We start from the raw sequence: 21,689 nt of genomic DNA, 5'->3' as shown, positions 1-21,689 counted from the left end.
TGTATGGATGCTTTTTCCTATGCTGCAGGCTGGAAATTTTTACGTAAAGGATTTTTAGAAGTTGCTTTAATTTCCCAAGAAGCTTGTGAGAGGTCTTGCTTTATTTTCAGCCTTTTTTTAAAAAGTATGGCAGCTTTTGGGGCTCTGCTTTTAGCAACCCTTGTAAACATATAAATTAGTGGCTTGGGCTTCCACTTCTCAGAGCATCTAGACGCAGAGTCTAAGAGTGAGACCCTCCCACTCCCTTGTACTTTGACCACAGATTTAATAATAAAAAGAAATACCGAAAGGGGCGCCAGTCTTTGGGGCCAATGTCTCTAGGCACAGAACTCCACCGGGCCGTGTCGAATCCATTGTGAACTGTGAAGTATTATGAAGTGAATCTCTGTTGTGTTGCGGTAGATTCTTGACTTGGAGTGTCCAAGTTTGTTACAGTCACTTATTAATAATAAGTGAAAAATGGATAAAATAGGGAAAATGGGTTCTGTGCACTGTAAAATACTCTTGATGGGTACTGATTGTAATGTTGATGATCATGCTATGTGCAACCAGAGGAGATGCAACTACTCTAAGTGCCTGGACATGCACGGCCTGCGCACAGGCTCACAAAGGTGCCAGAACACTTCCTACGCTGACCAGAACCCTAGCCCTGAAGTAGCTTGTCCACATGCACATAGGGTTAGATGTGCACGTGACACTAACAAGCTGCCAATGGGCAGTCAACTACTGATCAGGCAAAACCTCACCCTGAAACTCCGGTTTAATGTGACCTCCACGATGGCAAGTATTCACAATTCTAATGACAAGAGTTCCATGCTGAGCAACATCGGGTCTCCCGAGTGAGAATCCAAAGTACACCCACCAACATTGATGAGAAGGTAAAAGAGTTTGTCCCCCAATGAAGGCGTGCAAATCGGGTGGAATAGCCTCATCAATCTCTCATACGAGCAGCAACCCCTCTGTGGATCCCGTAGGTAGCGTCAATCACCTGTGCCCCAACCAAGCAAGCATCTGACCAACGGTGTAAAGAGCTTGAGGGCCCATCATGTAACAGACTTGGACACTCCTGGCGCTATCCTGATCTGATGATATCCACTCTTCAAGTCAATCCTGCTAAAGCACGAGGATCCCTGTAACCTGTCGAGTATATCATCGATCCTAGGAATCGGAAATTTGTTCTTGATGGTGATTTCGTTGAGAGTGCTGTGAATTGTTTTGAAGTGGTTATTTGGTGCTATCGCGGTTGATTCTTGACTTGGAGTGTCCAAGTCTGTTACACATCATCCCATCTAGCCCAGTCAATGTGTGTCCTTTGCCTAGCTAACTGCCTTCTCAATCTGTCATATATGAATTCCATACGAGTGGATGCCTTGCTACCTCCTCGACACTCGAAGGCAGATGGCGAATTAAAGCAAGACGTAAATCCTCCCAAATCCACAGCAAGCAATGCATAAATGATAACGAATGAGACATATCCAAGGGTGCATCTACGAAGATGAATCTGATGGTCAGACGCCAAACACATGCTGTATCTAGAGATCAAGACCGAGGAGAAGTATGTGACAAAGCATGGTGCAGAAACTATTTCCAATGCCGACATGGAAACCCAAAGATCTGCAAGTTTGTCCTTTGAGTAGCCAAGTGAAATTATCCTATGCACCCCACTAACAATCCTCATCCAATCCTACAAGAAAACCAAAAGACTTGTGCCAATTTATGAGAGCACCGCTGGCCAAGCAAATGGTTGCAAGAGCTTCTAGTAGAGTGCTACATAAAAAAAGGAGCTAGTCACTTATGGCACATAACCTCTGTAACCATTGGCTGCACATAAGACCAAACCTCTTCTCTGGCACGCAACATATCTTCAGTAAGCTGGTTAGCAGTAGAAAAATACTCAAAATAATATGAAGCTATGTCAAGAACCTCATCAAGATCCATATGTAACTTGTCTGCAGAATCACGTAATGCACTAATGAAAGTCCCCTTGAAACGTTTCTGGAAGTGTGCAAAGAAATCCTTATTCATCATATCCGCTTCGCAGATCCATGTCGAGACTGAAGCATGATAGGCAAATTCGGACTGCTCAATTTGAATGTGGCTAAGTGTCGCTAGTGTCAACATCGTGCTCTCCCAGGAACTCATCTCTTGGAGTTGTCAATGTAACGCTCCGCTCCCTATGAAACAGGCCTCGTCACTGCTCTACAGCTATCTATCTCCAAGCCTCGGAAGACACAGTGATGCATGTAATCAGATGGGACGCGGGATCTAAAGAACCAGTACGTGTCCACACATCCTAAATCAAACAATGTACAAACAGGAAGAACAAGATTATCGCCTTTATCATGCATAGCTTGGACAACACCTATAACATCCCTACTTACGTCATCAGTTCCCAATAGTAGCTGCAGGTTTGTATAGAGGCATTCATGCTTTGAACATACCCTTTATAAAACCAATGAGCTAAGTTTCTATCACCCTCCGGAGGTGATGGGCATACTCGTCCATGATAAAGGCTAGCATTTGTCAAGCTAGAGCAAAAATAATAGGAAGCGCTAGAGATCAAAACATCCAAAAGTGTGTTACTAAGTCAAACAATAAGTGGGCTTTTAAGCTTCCCACTTTTATTGAATCTACTACTAATTATTTTAGACATTCCAAAGGAGGAAACACTTGAAAATAAACTTACTACGATGCAAAAATGAATGAACGTTTTTCATGATTCTTTTGAATGAGTATTCTTTCTCAGCGAGTAAAGAAATAAGATGGCACGACTGAACAACAAAAGCAGATTTACTAGAACAAAGACAAGAAAATCTAAATAGTTGAGAACAAATGACACCGTACTTAGCTAAAAGAGAAATGTTCGAAGAAATGTGAGGCATACAGATGATATTTAGATTGGCATATTCTCGTTCAAGGCGTTTATCATAGATATGTACTTCCAATCCCATGCGAGTCTGAAAAATCTTAAGGTCTAAAAAGGCACAATAATCACTATTTGTGGTACTATTAAGTTCACAAAACTCCTTAGGATAAATTCCTCCACCTACTACAGAACTCAAATTCAAGTACATAAAATCTTGAAAAGAAGGAATGTCAGGAACAAAAAGATCATCTACAAACATTGCATAACTTGTGCAAGAATATAGGGCAAGACAAGACAAGACGCTCCATAAAATCAAACTCATAAGTAAAAAGATAGTGATTAGCAAGAAAAACAGCACAATTGGTGTCAATAGGGAAAAATTGTTTGCTTGAAAAGAGAGTAACTGACGGTTATATACAAATTTATCGAAAAGAAAATCAATATCATCTACAATCCTGGTGAATCTCTTTCTTCCTTTGTTTAGGCTACATTCTTATATACCTAGATGAATCCAGGATAAGCCCCAGATTCACCCTTGAAGGAAAGTGAAAGGTATAGACCCATGGTAGTCACCCACAAGACAATATAACCATCAACTCCACTATGCATAGTATTGACTAAATACCACGACATCCCCACTAACATCGTCAGTGCCCAATAGTTGGTGTAGAACCATATGCTCCCCAACACAACACACACCACACGCACACGCACACGCACACACACATGAGCATACATCAACACAAAGTTCAGCGTACTGAGTTTTTGTCATGACTCCTGAGATCAAGGGCAGACTCGGCCATAACGAAGCCTAGCACTAAAAGAAGCATTAAATCGAAAAAATTGAGGTAGTTGAAAGAGCATATGCACGAGTCTACATTCTTACTTTAAACCATAAGAAGTCAAAGTTCAAGGCTTACTTTTCTACAAGCGATGCCTTATACCTATCCTTCTCAAGCTTGTATCCAAAAACTTTTAAAAATAAGAGACTTGATTCTAATTTAAGGTCCTCCAAATTTAGCTTTGTATATAGCATCGTAAAGTCAAAAGTTTGGAGACATAAAGGAGAAGATTTCTCCTTAATGCTTCTTGAAGAGTTCAAAAACTTTATGACTGGAATCACACCTAATGAATCATTTAAAATCCAACTTGAATCGGTAGGTACGTCTGCTTCCTTTAGCAAATTTTTCCACAACTCATTTACGCTAGGTAAAATGGCTTTGAAACAATAACTAAGCCATTTGGAAACCTCGGTCAAAGAGGTGTTACAAGAAGCAACTATAAATCTAGGTTTTATAAAAATTTTTGTGGAACCTATATACAAAAAAGGTAATTTAAGTTGGCACTTGAGACTAAAAGACTTACAACAGTCTTGATGTATCACAACCATTGTAAGTTTGAGAGTTTAGTTCACCTAACAAGAATTTTGAATAGAACTTTTTGCACGTAACAACTAAGTTATTAGAGCACTATCTACATAAGAGATTACAAAATCACCATGAAATTTCCTAAGAGCATAACAATCCGAAGAAGATCAGTTATTCCTTCTTGAAGAAACATTCCTAGAGCAAGATGCTAATTTCAAAGAAGCTAACTTCCAATGCGTAAAAACACCTTGAACTCCTAAAGACTCCTCAAGCTTTACTACGAAACTAGAAATTCCTTTCTCTATGGATTTGAGAAGACAAGTCATCTGAGGAAGGGAGCCTATATTTAGTACCTCTAGAGAAAAGGTCTTTCAAGGAATCAGAAGGAAGAATAGAGCAATCGGTAGTAACTACATGACCCAAAGCTCCATTTACGTAAGAAGAAAAGATAGCTTTGCTACAAGGGCAATCAATACATGAGATTGCTAGCCTTTCTTGCTTTTTAAGATAACGTCCGATGTCACTATAGTTGAATACTTTTTGTCCTAAAGTTTTCACATAGTTGAAAGCCACGACGGGATGGTTCCATAACTTTCTCACACAAGGAGCGAGAGCATCCAAAGCTTCTTGAGATCTCAAAATAGAGCTTAATCCAATCTTGTCTAAATCAAGGGAGGTAAAAATAGTTATGAACAAATCTTTCTTCCCAACCAAGAGATTTTTAGACTAAAACACTTAAGACTTCAGAAATTTACTTAACAGTACTCGAAGTTGAGTACTATGAGACTTTCCTCAAACTCTTTTGAACCGACTTGAAGGAAGAACAAACTCGAGTTTTGGATGCCTTCGCCAAAGCATAGGATTCTTGTGGTAAATTGTCTTATTTTTACATAAAGAAGACTTTCCTTCCAAGTTTAAACCTTTAGGGAAAAAGGTATACAAAAATTATGACTACCTTCAGCTATTGATAAGAAAGAAGGGTCGAAAAGACGTACCTAAGATTCATCAACATTGCTCGTTGAAGGTGAGGAAGAAGTAAAATATATTTAGTCGCACGAGCAGACAACCAGATTTCCTTTGAAAACCCCACAAAACAAGCAATGATTGTGGAGTATGAGCCACAGATGAAGTCTGCCAAGCATCTATATCGGAAACTACAAAAAGGAATCTGTCCCAAGCATCTCGCTCACACGGTGCTACATATGGAAAAGATGGGGACTGAATGGTGCGCCAATCCTTAGTGGTCTCTACATCGTTGAAATTCACCGCCAACAACCCACACATCCACAGTAGGCAATACATTTACAATCTACTACCAAAACTCGGCTCTCTCGAGCTGAAGTGGGAGCACCAGCCAAGGTATCATCAATCTCTAGAGTAATCCACATAGTTCTATCATGTACTAAAGTACCATGGTCACATACATAATGGCACCATCGATGTCCCATAAAAATGCATATACCATTGCTAGAATACTTTTGTCCAATCACAGTTTCCCAAAATGTATGAAAACCCCCAAGCAACAACTTACCACATCTACGATAACTGTCATACATAACTTGTGCTCCTGCACAAGGACTATATCCGCATTATCATACGTTCAGTTATTCATTGTCAAGGTTGATTGGTTCAGGAGACTCTCTCTCTCTCTCTCTCTCTCTCTCTCTCTCTCTCTCTCTCTCTCTCTCTCTCTCTCTCTCTCTCTAGGACGGACACCACATGTCGAACAGATTGAACAACTTTAAGCACTTCATATAACATCTAAACAGAAAGAGATGCACGACACAAGAGACGGGGAGTGGCGGTGTTCCACCCCAAGAGAGCACTAACCCCAAACCTTGGTGCCCCTTTCGGTATTTCTTTATATTGCTTCAACCCAGTACAAGCCGATACTCCGTCCTACCTTCTCCAAGAAGCATACCAGAGAATGAGCTCTCTGCACATATTTTGCCTTGAAAAGCAATTACATGAAAAGCATTCAAACTCAAAAGCAACTGGTCAAAAAGCTTAAAGGTTGCCAGCACAAACTACGAAAATCCGTACAGCTGCCACGTCAGCACCTGCAGCATAAAACGCGGAATTTCGCATTGTCTGCCACGTCAACATGTCAACGCAAATTCGGAGTTGTCCGTACAATTGCCACGTCATCAGTTTTCCACGATAGTTGAGTGTGTGTGTGTGTGTGTACGCGCGCGCTCCGCTTTATTTTAATCGCTTTAGGTTCACTTAGGTCCCATCGGATGGGGTCCCATAAGTTGGTGGGGACTCGTCTTTAAAAATAGGTCACTCGGCAAGATTTTGCAAGTTGGTAAAACTTCTTCTGGTGCTTCTGCTTCTTCACTTAGGTTTTAGGCCCCTCGGTTGGGATCTGAAGGTTGGCTCCGTTCTTCAATGACTTGACACGTCAGCAGTTTGTGACATCCCCCCTTCTTGAAAGAATCTAATCATCCGCAATTAGAGCAAATCTGCAAAGCAACTCAAGTTAGCTCAAAGGAATGACAATCAATTTTCTTAATCCAAATCCAAATCGGAGCTCTTGATTTCCTGGGTCGTTGGCTTTCAAGAAGAATCTCATCCAATAAGGAGTCTCATTCCAGATTGGAGCTCTTAATATCCTAGGTCGTTGGTTTCTCAGAAGAATCTCATCCAACAAGGAGTCTCATTCCAGATCAGAACTCTTGATATCCAAAGTATCTCATCCAATAAGGAATATTCAATGGCTAGCGCATCGGAATGCAACACGAATGCTCACATATGCATGTTACAAGACATAGAAACATAAGGCCGCCAAACACTCCCCTCGTCAATAACCATCCAGGTCCGGGCCATGAGTTGTTCAACGACTCCCTCATCACTCCTCCCGCATAACCTAAAGGTCCGGGCCGGGAGATATAGAGGCGTTTACAACCAAACGCCCGCTAGACCGCAGCCTGCGTCGTTTGGAGGTTCAAACATACAACAAAACGCTCCCCAGACATCCCATCTGCGTCATTCTTAGGTTTTCAAGCATACAACAAAACGCACTCCGGACATCCCGTCTGCGTCGTCGATACTAATCGGTGCTCTGCCTCACTCTTGGAGAAAACGATGATGTCATCGAAAAAGGTGTCCACAAATGATCTATACTCTCTAAAAATCATGTCCATCATGCGGTTGAATGTGGCCGGAGCATTCGTGAGACCAAAAGGCATCACCAAATACTCGTACAAGCAAAAAGATGTCTTACAAGCTGTCTTGTAGACATCCCCAAGAGCAATTTGAATATAACCACTGTTCAAATCAATTTTGCTAAAGCAAGTAGAACGTTGAAGTTTGTCTAGTACATCGTCGATCCTCGAAATAGGGAATTTGTTCTTGATGGTGATTTTGTTGAGAGCTCCATAGTCAATGCACATTCTCTAAGATCCATCTTTCTTTAAAACCAATAACACAGGTTAACAGAATGGTGAAGTACTGGGTTGGATGAGACCCTTCTCAAGAAGCTCTTTCACCTGGCTCATTATTTCTTCATTTTCGGCTCGGCGAACTCAGTAAGGTGGCCGGTTCGGTGGTGTACTACCGAGAATCAAGCCAATCGTGTGATCTTTAGGTCGCGCAAGAGGTAACTCCCCTGGTAAGCCTTCATAGAAACAATCAGCCAGAGCTTGCAAAAAATCTTGTTGATCTTTTTTTAGGTTGGACATATTTGACCTTTAATTATCATTCAATTCTTTCAAGAAGTAAACAAAAAGATTGGATTTCATTAACTTGGAAACAGTTGAAGCCAATACAAGTGGGAGAGACTCGCCCTTTAGTTTTACATCAAGTACAATCTCTTTACCCTTCTCATTCTTCAAGATGGCTTTTCTTGCCTTATAATCGACCACTGGACTGTTCTTGTGGAAACAAGGGATTCCTAAGAGAACGTCGGACCCTTCCAAAGGCATGATCTAAAAGTCTTCATGCCCTAATTACCCCTGACAATGCACTCGTAGTTTGTCAATGACAGGTGTAATGGCAACATTCCGTCCAGGTGCCGCTAGAACTACCTCTGCCGATGGTCCCATTTCCTCTGGCGTAAATCCAAGTTGAGCCGCCAACTCGGTTGAAATGAAGTTGGCCTTGGCTCTTCCATCGGAGAAAATAAGGGCTTCTTGGTCTCCCACTTTGCCCCACCTCTATAAAGTTCAATACTCTCGTCCATCTGATTCGGGTCGGTCCCCACAAAATATAGTACCAACCATGCTTTCATCTTCCCTTTCGTGTACACTCTTCTGATGCTCAGGAACTCACTGGCTTTTCCTCTGGGTGCCTTGAGTGGACACCTGGCCAACACATGTTTGTGTTCTCCACAATCGAAACACTTTCCCTCCTTGATACACTCAGCTCGTTCTTCTGCTGACAACCGAGGGCTTGAAGTTCTCTTTTTCTCAAGCTTTCCTCGTCTTCTGTTACCGTTCTTCGAATTTGGTCCAGTCCTTGCTAGTCCTTGCTATCAAGAGCTGATCACTCAGATACGTAAGAGTACCCACGTGCATTGCAAACCCTTGTTTGGCATGCCCCATTAATTGTTGTATGAACTCGGACTTTTGCAACAAACAGTGATCCCGTATCTCTTTAGGTAGACCACAACAAAATCACTCAATCTACTGCTTAAAGGTGATCCTTTTGAAAGAAGACGCTGGTAGAAAAGTATCCCAAAATCTCTGGCAGTAAATGTCCAATGTATCTTCAAGGATATCTGCTGATGATTCCAAGTGGTGATCACATCACATTTGTACTCCTGAGTGAGCCAAGAAGAAATAAAAACCCGCTTGAACTATAGCCACTTCATTGGTCTTTCCTTTGTAACAGTAGAGTAGACCACCATGTTTGGGCGTTTTCCCTTGAGATAAGATGCGACCCTCCTGACCTTGGAGTGTTGTAGCAAATTTTGGACAACCCAAGTCAAGATTCTACCGTGACACAACAGAGCAGTCCACAAAATTGACACAGCCCAGCGTAGTTCCGCGCCAGAGGTATTGGCCCCAAAGACTGGCGCCCCTTTCGGTATTTCTTTTTGTATTAATCTGTCTTCAAAGTACAAGAGAGTAGGCAGGTGCTCACTCTCAGACTCTGCATCCAGAAGCTTTGAGAAGGCCTTGCCCACTTATATAAAGGTACAAGGGATGCCCAAAAGCAGAGCCCCAAAATCTCTCAACTCAAAAGCTTTTAATCTCCAAAAGCAATTCTCACAAAAGCAGCCAGAAAAATCAGCCAGCGCTCTTGGCGGAATTCCATACAACCCGCTTTTTGTGCCACAAATTGCGGAGGTTCTGTACGGCAACTCAATAGCGTAAAATGCGGACGTCCGTACAACCTGCCACGTCATCTTGTCAATTTGCATATTACGGAGTCTACTGCCACATCAGCAGTGTGTGTCCGGGGACCTTCTGCCACGTCACCAAATTGTGACATACCCCCCTCTTGAAAGAATTGTAATCGTCCTTGATTATGCCTGTAGAAACAGATAGAGGCCATAAACTGTCTTAGTAGACACTGACTGTTAGTACCGACACACTAGGCACAACACATCTACCACATGTACCAATCGACAGTCACATCACCGGACATCACTTCACATCACATGACAAATCACATTCAAATTCATTCCAAATCTCAGACTATAATTAATCGGCAACGTATTTATCAATCGCATCTAGATCTAGTCAGGACCTCACAGATGTGCGATTAACTAATCCATATTGCAATCATGTCTATAGAGATTTATGAGACCGAAATGCTGCAGTCATTTCGTCTTTCAGTTCCTGCACTCAAACAAGTCAAGTACAAATCAATCAATATCACTTTCATTTTTGAGAATTCCAGTTTATAAAGTCATACAACAGAATATTGTCATCCCAACAATATCCCTGAAACCCAAAGGGACATCAGTGACTCTATATCAAACATCGGGGTAATTTGTTGACAAAGGAGCGGAGTGACTCCCCTCTTGTGCAAACCCGTTGCACTAGATTCACCCATGCTGAAATCTGCGTTCTATCGGAGTAGACTATGCTAAACCGAATGCTTCAAGGTAAAGTTCCACAATCTTAGGAGTATCTGCTAGGTCCTCCTCCTCCATCCACTTCGCATCCAATGCAGGATGTCACAAAGTGATGACGTGGCTACGGACAACAAAAACCCTAATTTCTGCCAGAAACCCCTACAAACCCTAATTTTTGCCAAAAACCCTAATTTCTGAAAATCGCCGAGCCTGAAAAAAATTATTTTTTTAATTTTTTTTTTCTTTGGAAATTTTGAGCGACGCTTTTTGCTATGATTTGGGAGAAAGAGAGAGAAAAAGAGAACTTGCTTTTTATTGACTCTCAGAGAGAGAGAGAGAATCTGCTTTTGCTTTCAAGCTTTTGGGGCTCTGCTTTTGGGCATCCCTTGTAATCTTTAAATTAGTGGTGAGGGCCTCACTTCTCAGAGCATCTGGACGCAGAGTCTGAGAGTGAAACCCTAACCGCTCTCTTGTACTTTGATGATTGATTAATACAAAAAGAAATACCAAAAAAGGCGCCAGTCTTTGGGGCCAATATCTCTAGGCACGGAACTCCGCCAGGCCAATGCAAATCTGTTGTAATCTGTGAATTGTTTGAAGTGGTTATTTGGTGTTGTCGTGATTGATTCTTGACTTGGAGTGTCCAAGTCTGTTACAGTGGTATCAGAGCACGGCCAATTTCTCTTCTATGGGAAATCCGATCCCCGAAAAATTTTTTCCCGCGGCACCTATGGCTTCAGGCAATGATCAGTCGACTCCCTCTGCATCTGGATATGCGGGCAGGGATCACAACGAAGATTCCGGCACGGAGTATAGCCCGCCTAGGCCTACTCCGACGGAGCAGCGAGAGATGGAGCATCAACAAAGATGATGCTCAATTTTGCCAGGGACCCAAAGATGGCAAAATATATGAACCAGACCTCTTTGGAAGAGGTACAGACAGAGTGGCAAAGAACCACAACACCACTCCCGAAACCCGCTCTCAAGAAACTTTCTGCCTCCAAGAAATATACGGAGAAGGAACTAGAGAACGTGGTTGATGCACGGATTGCTCAGCTTTTCGACGTCCAAAAGAAAGACAAAAAGCACGGCAAAAAGCAAAAGAAAGGCACTGACTTCCCGGGATATTTGGGTCGTCGGTCGACATTTGACAAGGCAAAGAAACGGAAGAAGCGTGTTCGATTCGAAGGAGTACCCAGTTCTTCTTCTTCTTCTTCTCCTTCTGACAGTTCTTCTAGCTCTTCAGATTCGAGCGAAGAAGACAGAAAAGGTAAAAAGCAAAGAAGGCTACATCTCGCCCAGAGACTGACAGTTCTACTGAAGACTCGTCTGCAGAGAGCTCAGATTCCGATGACGGAAACCTTTATGCGAAAAAATGAGAATTTTTACGAAGCCAACCAGTATGACTTTCTCGAAGATAAAAGCAAGAAAGTCCGAGAGTTTAAGGAAGGTGGCCAAGCACTCAAGTTTGATACTTTTTCGGGATACTCCGATGCTTCGAAGGCTTTGTCTTTTATACATCAGTTTGACATCGCTTTCGTGGAAGGACGCTATTCATAGCACTCCAAGATTCGGAGAGCTGCCTCTTATTTTAAGGGGAATGCTCGCACTTGGTGGTCCACGCTTCTATTAAGCAAGACTGTGCCAGTTACATGGCTGAAATTCAAGAGGCTTTTTATTTCTTCTTGGTTGACGTAAGAATATGAATGAGATGTACGAGCTTCTTGGAACCATCTTCGGATGACCAAGAAAGATACAATCAATGCTTATTGTGAAAGATTCTGGAGCTCTTTTCTACCCGCCTCTTCATTCAAGAAGATCTCGTTCAGAGAACAGATTGCGCGGTTTACCTTGGGTCTACCTACAGAGATCCGAGATCACTGCTTGGAACAGAAGTCAGCTTCTATTCAGGAGTTGATGAGTCATGCGAAGCAGGGCTTTGCCATTCACTCTGGCAATCTGACCTACCCCACAGATGAGGCCATGCCACAACGAGCCGAACAAACTTCTGGGAATGAAAGTAGAAAGAAAAAGAGCAACCCAGAGAAAAAGGATGCACGACCCAAGCTTACTCCTGAGGAGAGAGCTCGCTTCATCAGAGAGGGGAAGTGCTTTGGATGCGGGGAACATGGACATATCTCTGCGAAGTGCAATAAAAAGGCACAAAAATAACAGAATGACAAAGACGACGACAGGCCTGAGAGTTCGAGAGCAGCTGAGGAACGTGGCAGAAAAGGCAGATAGAAAAGCAGAACCGGTACCACATGACGTGGGACCTGCACCGAATCTAATGAATGAAAGTACAAACTTTGCCGCTTTTGGGGCAAAGTGAAGGATCGAGAAGCTCTTTTGAAGGAGCCAAGGCCAACTTCTTTTCACTTGGAATTAGCGGCTCGATTTGGAATTACGCCCGACAGGCTGACGCCACAGGCATAGATAATTCGACTGGCACCCGGATGGGATGTTGCCATTACACCAAGCATTGGCAAACTTCGTTTGCAATGACAGGGGTGTTCAAGGCACGCGAGTGACGTTCTACTCAAGATCCCTTGGTACCACAAGAACTACGCCGTGTCTGACTATCGGGCCAAGAAAGCGACTTTGATAAATGAAGGGCTTAGAGATTTTACTTGATGAACTTCAATTTCTTTACTCATTCTTTTGGGAGAGAACTGAACGATGGATAAAGGTTGAATATGTTTGACCTGATCAAAAGAACACCAAGATTTTTCTCCACACTCATGCCGATTGCTTTTCAAAGGGCCTGAAGATCAAACCATTGATCTGATACCTGGAAGCACGCCACCGAACCGGCCATCTTAACGTGTGAGCTAAGTACAGAATGAAAAGATTATGAACCCAGTGAAAGACCTCTTGGAAAAGGGTCTTGTCCAGCATAGTACTTCACCGTATTGCTCTCCACTGTTGTTGGATTTGAAGAAAGACGGATCTTGGAGAATGTGCATCGATTATAGCGCTCTCAACAAAATCACCATCAAGAACAGATTTCCGATTCCTAGGATCGATGATATACTCGACAGGTTACAGGGATCCTTGTGCTTTAGCAGGATTGACTTGAAGAGTGGATATCATCATATCCGAATCGCGCCGGGAGACGTCTAAGACAGCCTTTCGAACAACTTTTGGGTTATTTGAGTTTTTGGTGATGCCTTTTGGCTTAACCAATGCTCCTGCGACATTTAACGGATGATGGATAGGATTTTTTAAGAGTACAGGCTATTTGTTGGCACTTTCTTTGACGACATCATTGTTTTCTCCAAGAATGAGGCATTACGAGATCACAAGTTAGTGATTAATGCAAAGAAAAGTGAATTTTTTCCTACCAGAGATACACTTTTTGGGACACATTGTGTCAGCAGCAGGAGTGCAAATGGATTCGGCCAAGATAGAGACTATACGTGATTGGCCCGATTGGAAGAATGTCCATGAAGCTAGAGCTTCTTGGGACTGTGTTCGTACTACATACGGTTCATTCGAAAGTTTGCAGAGGTTGCTTTCCCTTTGCATATCTTGATACAGAAAGGAGTCCCTTTCTTGTGGGGATCCACAGAGGTGACTGCCTTTCAGACATTGAAAGAGAAATTGACTACAGGACCAGATTTGACTTTGCCGGACTTGCAGAAGTCATTTGAAGTATTTTGTGATGCTTATGGTCGTAGTCTGGGTGCGGTCTTGATGCAAGAAGGCCACGTCATTGCTTACGAGAGCCGATTGTTCTCTAGGTCGGAGATGACAGCACAGATTTATGAGAAATAGCTTTTGGTGGTTATCCATGCTCTTACTCAGTGGCGGCATTACCTACTCGGAGCGGATTTTACAATCTTTACAGACCAGCAGAGTTTGCGCTACTTCTTGTCACAGAAGCAGCTTTCGGAAAAGCAGATGCGGTGGGCGAACATCTTGTCACATTTCCACTTCCTGATTGTCCACGTGCAGGGACAGAAGAATGTGGTGGCAGATGCTTTGTCTCGGAAACCGTTGGTTCTGGCTATTTCCGCGATACATCATAGGAGCTTCGAGGATATGGTCAATCAGTATGCCACAGATACAGATTTTGCATATTTTCACACGGGTACGGGATGGGGAGATAGTAGCTGGATACTCCCTTCGGGAAGGCTACTTGATGAGAAAGACTATGTTGTGCGTTACACAGCCGTTGAGGGAAAAGTTTATGACTGAATGCCACTGTCCACCTTTTGCGAGTCACCGCGGCATTGCTACCACCATGAAGGGGGTAGAGAGATACTTCTCTTGGCCGTGACTCAAAAAGGACGTGGAAGAGTTGTGCGCAGTATGCCAGAAGGTCAAGTCCCGAGAACACAGAATGATCACGATGATTTTCCGATTACATGGCACGTCTGAGACGATTGTCTCCGACAAAGACCCCAGATTTATGAGTTTGTTTTGGAAGGCAATTTGGGAGAACATTAGCACGCGGTTGCAGTTCTTGTCATCGTTCCACTTGCAGACTGACGGGCAATTTGAGATTGCCAATTTAGTGATTTTAGATTCATTGAAGTCTTGTATCTCGGATCAGAAGACTCAATGGGAAAAGAACTTACCTTTGGTGGAATTTGCCTACAATAACACGATACACTCTTCGACGGGGAAGACGCCATGTGAGATTGTTGAAAGTGCTGCGAAGGTTCCATCCTTCCTGAGCACGAAAGATTAGATATTTGAAGCGGATGAATATTCGCGAGATTTGGATACGGCTTTTGCCAAGGTTCGCGAGACTTTGCAGGAGTCTCAAGAACGACAAAAAAAGGCAGCGGATCGCCATCGTCGCGACTTGAAATTGAAGGAGGATGATTGGGTGCTCTTACGTTTTGAGAAGGCACGCCTACAAAAGAAAAAGGGAAAGGAGAGGCTTTTTCCAAAGCTTAGTATGTGATACTACGGACCTTTCCAGATCACCGACAAGATAAATGATGTCTCCTTCCGATTGAAACTGCCAGATACTTGGAGGATTCACAATGCATGGCATGTGAGTCTCTTGAAACCTGTTAAGGGTGATGTGCCTGATGATGGGGAGCCTGATGAGCAACCCGAAGTGGAAGAAAACGAGGAGATCCTGGTTCCTGAACAGATTTTGGCACATAATGATACGAAGAAAGGTAAAGTCCGAAGGCGGTTCTTGGTTAAGTTCAAGAACTTTCCTGCATTTGATGCGAAGTGGATGGAGGAGGAGGACCTAGCAGATACTCCTCGTATTGTGAAACTTTACCTCGATGCTTTTGGGTTTTAGCATAGTCTACTCCAAATGGAACCCAGAAATTCAGCTTGGCCGGAGATCTGGTGCAATGGGATGCACAAGAGGGGAGTTACTCCGCTCCCTTGTCAACAGATGCCTCGATTTTGATACTAAAGTCATTGATGTCTCTTTGAGCTTCAGGGATACTGATAGCTGACAGTATTCTGCTAGATGACTTTAGCGACGCTTTTTGCTATGATTTGGGAGAAAGAGACTTGAAATTTTGAGCGACGCTTTTTGCTATGATTTGGGAGAAAGAGAGAGAAAAAGAGAACTTGTGACTCTAAGAGAGAGAGAGAGAGAGAGAGAGAGAGAGAATCTGCTTTTGCTTTCAAGCTTTTGGGGCTCTGCTTTTGGGCATCCCTTGTAATCTTTAAATTAGTGGTGAGGGCCTCACTTCTCAGAGCATATCGACGCAGAGTCTGAGAGTGAAACCCTAACCGCTCTCTTGTACTTTGATGATTGATTAATACAAAAAGAAATACCGAAAGGGGCGCAAGTCTTTGGGGCCAATATCTCTAGGCACAGAACTCCGTCGGGCCAGTGCAAATCTGTTATGATCTGTGAATTGTTTGAAGTGGTTATTTGGTGCTGTCGTGATTGATTCTTGACTTGGAGTGTCCAAGTCTGTTACACAGGATAGTTCTTGAATTTAACCAAGAACCGCCCGATCACTTTACCATTAATCTTCCTAACTTTATGTGCCAATATCTGTTTTGGAACGAGTATCTCCTCGCTTTCTTCCACTTCGGGTTGTTCTTTTGGCTCCCCATCATCGGGCACATCGCCTTTAAAAGGCTTCAAGAGACTCACATGAAAAGCATTGCTAAGTCTCCAAGTATCGGGCAGCTTCAGTCTAAAGGAGACATCATTTATCTTTTCTTTTATCTGGAAAGGTCCATAGTATCTCATGCTAAGCTTTCGAAAGAGCCGCTCCTTTCCCTTTTACTTTCGTAAGCGTGCCTTCTCAAAACATAAGAGCACCCAATCGTCCTCCTTTAATTTCAAATCGCGACGGTGTCGATCAGCTGCCTTCTTGTGTCTTTCCTAGGATTTTGCTAAAGCCTCCCAAACCTTGGCAAAAGCAGTGTCCAAGTCCCTCATGTACTGATCGGCTTCAAAAATCTTATTTTTCGTGCTTAGGAAGGGTGGAACCTTCGTAGCACCTTCAATAATCTCAAATGCCGCCTTCCCCGTCAAAGAGTGTATCGTGTTATTATAGGGAAATTCCACCAAGGACAAAAACTTTATCCAGTACGACTGAATTTGCAGTCTCACATTGCCCATCTGTCTGCGGGTGGAAAGATGACGAGAACTGCAACCGTGTGCCAATGTTCTCCCAAATAGCCTTCCAAAACAAACTCGTAAATCGGGGATCTCTGTCAGAGACTATTGTCTCAGGCATGCCATGTAATCTGAATATCTGGGCAATAAACAATCTCGCTAAATGATCCGGCTTGGCTGTTTTCTTCACTAAAATGAAATGAGCTTGCTTGCTAAATCTGTCAATAACAGTCCAGATACCATCGTATCCACTATGTGTCTCCGGGAGATCAAAAATGAAATCCATAGCAATACTTTCCCAGGGGCGGGTGGGAATGGGTAAAGGCTGTAACAATCCCTGTGCTTTATGCCTGTCAAACTTGACCTTCTGGCATACCAAGAAACTGCGTACAAAATCGTCAACGTCCTTCTTGACACCTTTCAAGGTGGTGTCAATGCCGCGGTGACTCGTAAATGGTGGACAATGGCATTCAGTTAGAACCTTTTCCCTCAACGGTTGTGTAACACACAACATCGTTTTCTTCATCAAGTAGCCATCCCATATGGAATATCCTGCTACTATCTCCTCATTCCGTATTCGTGTGAATACATCTAGAAAATCTGGATCTGTGACGTACTGACCGACCATGTCCTCGAAGCTTCTATGATGAATCGCGGACATAGCCAAGACCAACGGCTTCCAAGACAAAGCATCTACCACCAAGTTCATATGTGACGTACTGACCGACCATGTCCTCGAAGCTTCTATGATGAATCGCAGACATAGCCAAGACCAACGGCTTCCGGGACAAAGCATCTACCACCAAGTTCTTATGTCCCTGTACATGGACAATCTCGAAGTGAAACTATTAGCCCATCGCATCTGCTTTTTTGAGAGCTGCTTTTGTGACAAGAAGTAGCGTAAACTCTGATGATCAGTGAAGACCGTAAAATCGGCTCCGAGTCGGTAATGTCGCCACTGAGTAAGAGCATGGATAACCGCCAGAAGCAGCCAATGCGATCTGCAGAAATCCGTACAGCAACATTATCAGTGCGAATCACGGAAATCCATAGACTTTGCCACGTCAACAGCAAGCGTAAATTTCGACATTCGTACGGCTAGACAAGGTGCTCTTTTAATTTGCTTTATGTCCCCAAGCCCCACCTCGGCCAATGTCCATAACTTGGAACACTTTAATGTCTCGGGTCATGTCACGTCATCAAGTTGTGACAATCCGTCTATTGGACACACCTCGAATTTGCTTACCTCAACTTTGTACCTTAAAAGAATGCCATCTTGAGCATCAATTGCCTATAAGAAAATTGAATTGTACACCGCACTACGTCCAAAAATCCCCATTCATGAACTGTGAACACATCATGTCTGAAAATACTTTCCAGATAATGAACTTTGAAACACATCATGTGTCCATAATCAGACCAACAATAATAAATTGGTGCACTCGTCCATAGTGTTTTAGATACATCTCATTGGTTCCCTGCCAAATGCATGTGCCTTGAACTCCAACCTACGGGTTCAAACACCGATAACTTGCTTTTGGCTTCACAATCTCAAGCCAAACAATTTTCCGGTTTCCTTGAGGACTGCTCCAAGGCATAGGCCGCTAACTGGATGGTTGTTGATCTAATGTCCATACCCATTTGTTGGTTTTGGTCGATGTTGAGGGCGGTCGAGCAAGGGGGGGCCATGACGAAGTCGCAAGATCTAGAAATTTGCGAAGCCTTCTCGCACTCCAAAGGTGGCTGCCCGAACCAAGCCGTAAAATTCTCCAATCTCCTTGCCTCTTCCAAGCTGCTCCACAATCCTTCGAGGCTCCTTTGCGTCGCCTTGCCAAAGCAAGTCCAGAGTGCTCAGATTTTCCTTGGCAAACCTCTTACTCACTTCCCAAGCCAATAAGAAGCCCTCTGTAGCTGCCCCTCTTGGGTTTCAAACCACCTGCCAAGGCAAGCTGCCTAAAGCTTTCTAAAACGCTGGCAATGACCAAGGCCACACATGGACGAAAAAAGGAAGGAGAGGAAGGCGTTTTGAAACACATCGCAAGGAGTGTAGCAAGAGGTTAGGCATCTCGGGATGCTGCTCGCCGAACAGAGTGAGCCACAATTGCCTAGCGGCGTTTTAGAACAACGTCGCCAAGAGTGCTTCCAAGAGCGTTTTAAAACACTAGCAATGGTGGGCACCCTGCTATCGGGAGCCAGTTGCCGTCGGACTGTCGTCAACACTTGCACAATGTGCGTGTCAAAACGCTAGCACTTGCAACGCCTAGGTCCACCAGCGAAGGGGAGCAAAGGGCACAAGAAAAGCCTCCACGACACCAATGTTTTAAAAACGTTGAAGATATGGATAGCACCACCGCCTCTTCTCAAGGGTGCTCCTCTTCTCAACGATGTCACCTTGCTCCACTAAGGTCACGGATATCTCGGCTTTAATACCATGTCAAAGTCGACGATACGGAAACGTAGAGACCAAGGGGAAAAAGCACGAGAGAGAGAGAGAGAGAGAGAGAGAGAGAGAGAGAGAGAGAGACTACTGAACCAACCAACCTTGGCAATGGAATGATGATAATACAATGGGGGCTAAGGGTTTCTTATATAGCAACCTCAATAAATTGCCCTACCCAGACTTTGACAAATAAGTAAAATAAATACCTAAAAGCCAAACTAAATAATGGGATCACATTGGCAGTTCACTTGAGATGTCGAAACATTTCGAGGGTAGCAGTTGGATTGTATACTGCAGGATACTTTTCCACTGCGGAGTTTGTAGCAGATATCCTCGTCCACGAAACCCTCTCTATACAGTTGCAGATTGCTCACTGAGAGGGGGTGTTAAGAGTTCAAGCATCTCTCTTTGTCAGATGCAACGGAGGTGTTTATGGATTTAGCTCTGATCTAGTACTCCGACTAAACTGAAAGAAAGCGCAAGACGAGAGAGAGAAAAGAGACAACATTGGAATGTCGGGTCCCAACCCTCAAGGGCCCCCTTGCTCTATTGCCAGAGCAAGTGTTTTTTTTATTCTTGCACAAATGCTCATACAATGATTGAATGCTGAGATGCTGAAGCTAATGGATACTATGTCAAAGACGGTGGTCGGCAACGAGATCATGCTGGTCATGCTGCTACTATGGAGTACTATGTCGACGATGATGACGACAAGGTTGATGACGACGATGACGGCGACGGCATCAATGCTGAAATCTGAGAACACTAGATACTCCGCTATAATCTGCAACATGAGTTCAGCCCCAGTTCAGGGGCGCCCGCTCATGGGCACCCCAGGGGGCAACATGAGGAGACCACAAGCAGGCAGGCCCTAGCCTTTTTCTCGGCAGCCTTAGCGTTTTCCTTGGCGGCCCCCGACGTTTTTGGTGGGCAACCATGGGGAGGTTTGCAAATGATGGCAAGATCCTTGTGGAGGCAATTCCTTTGCTAGGAGAGACATGGGCAGTAGGTCTTTCCCTTCTTGTGATCCTCTCAGGGAAGCCAATTCCGTGGGCATCTTAGTCACAGGCATAGCACTATCCTCATGTGTCTGCCTAGGAGAGCAAAGATCCAATTCTGTCTCTCTCCTGTTCTTCCTTTGCAAGGAGATGGATCAGTGTTGGGGAGCCCAGCTCATGTTGTGGCCATGTTGGTGATCTCATGTGCATGAGCAGTTGACAATGTCAATAGCAGTCGCATTTGTGTGCACCTCGGGTCTATCCATTGGACATGTCAGTTCTATGTCGGACCACCCTTGGTCACTTGTATGAGCATATTGTTACCAACATGGTAAGCCTTTCCCAAAACTGTCTTTTTCTACCTCAGTGATCTCTCTTCTCCACAAGTATGCCTTGTTTATGTGTTTGGCATTGCAGGTGTTCTAGATCGGAGCTAAGGTGCACACCGGATTACGAGCAAGTTCTTGTCTTCATTGCATCTTACACTGCCACCTTGGCAAATGACACAACAGAACAACAAAAGCAGATTTATTAGAACAAAGACGAAAAAACCTAAATAGTTGAGAGCAAATGACACCGTATTTAACTAAAAGAGAAATGTTCGAAGAAATGTGACATATACGAATGATATTTAGAATGGCATATTCCAGTTCAAGGCATTTATCATAGATATCTACTGTAAAATCTTAAGGTTTAAAAAGGCACAACAACCATTATTTGTGGTACAGTTGAGTTCACAAAACTCCTTAGGATAAATTCCTCCACCTATAGAACTCAAGTTCAAAAACATAAAATCTTGAAAAGAAGGAACGTTAGGAACAAAAAGATTATCTACAAAGCATCTTACATTGCATAACTTGTGCAAAAATATTGGGCAAGAGTTAGCAAAGACGAGACGCTCCATAAAATCAAACTCATAAGTAAAAAGATAGAAATTAGCAAGGAAAACAACACAATTGGTGCCCATAGGGATATCAATCGTTTGGTTGAAAAGAGTCACTAACCGTTATAAATAAATTATCCAAAAGAAAATCTAACCAAGATATAATGTCAATGTCATCTATAATACTGGTAAATCTCTTTCTTCCTTTGTCTACGACGCTACGTCTACATTCTTACTTTTTAACCATAAGAAGTCAAAGTTCAAGGCTAACTTTTCTACCAGCACTACCTTATACCTATCCTTCTCAAACTTGTATGCGAAAACTTTTTGAAATAAAACACTTGAATCTGAATTTAAGGTCCTCCAAATTTAGCTTTGTATATAGTGCTAAAAGTCAAAAGTTTGGAGACATAAAGGAGAAGATTTCTCCTTAAATCTTCTTGAAGAGTACAAAAACCTTTATAACAGGAATCACACCTACCAATTCATTAAAATCCAACTTGAATCGGTAGGTACGTCTGCTTCCTTTAGCAGATTTTTCCAAAGTTCAT

The 21,689-nt window shown here is 43.2% G+C and overlaps 1 protein-coding gene and 1 pseudogene across 2 annotated transcripts in view; both read right to left on the bottom strand.

Annotated features, from left to right (window-relative positions):
• LOC147461862 (SNARE-like superfamily protein) overlaps positions 1 to 21,689 on the bottom strand; it is a 118,981-nt gene that overhangs the window by 94,122 nt on the left and 3,170 nt on the right. The gene's annotated exons all lie outside the window — the stretch shown is intronic.
• LOC147461863 (uncharacterized) lies at positions 2,588 to 21,222 on the bottom strand (annotated as a pseudogene).

Source organism: Adiantum capillus-veneris, chromosome 3 (assembly GCF_014529385.1).
Source record: "Adiantum capillus-veneris isolate H3 chromosome 3, ASM1452938v2, whole genome shotgun sequence".
Lineage (NCBI taxonomy): Eukaryota > Viridiplantae > Streptophyta > Polypodiopsida > Polypodiales > Pteridaceae > Adiantum > Adiantum capillus-veneris.
The sequence above is the reverse complement of the archived record's forward strand: the minus strand, read 5'-3'. Positions and strand labels throughout refer to the sequence as shown.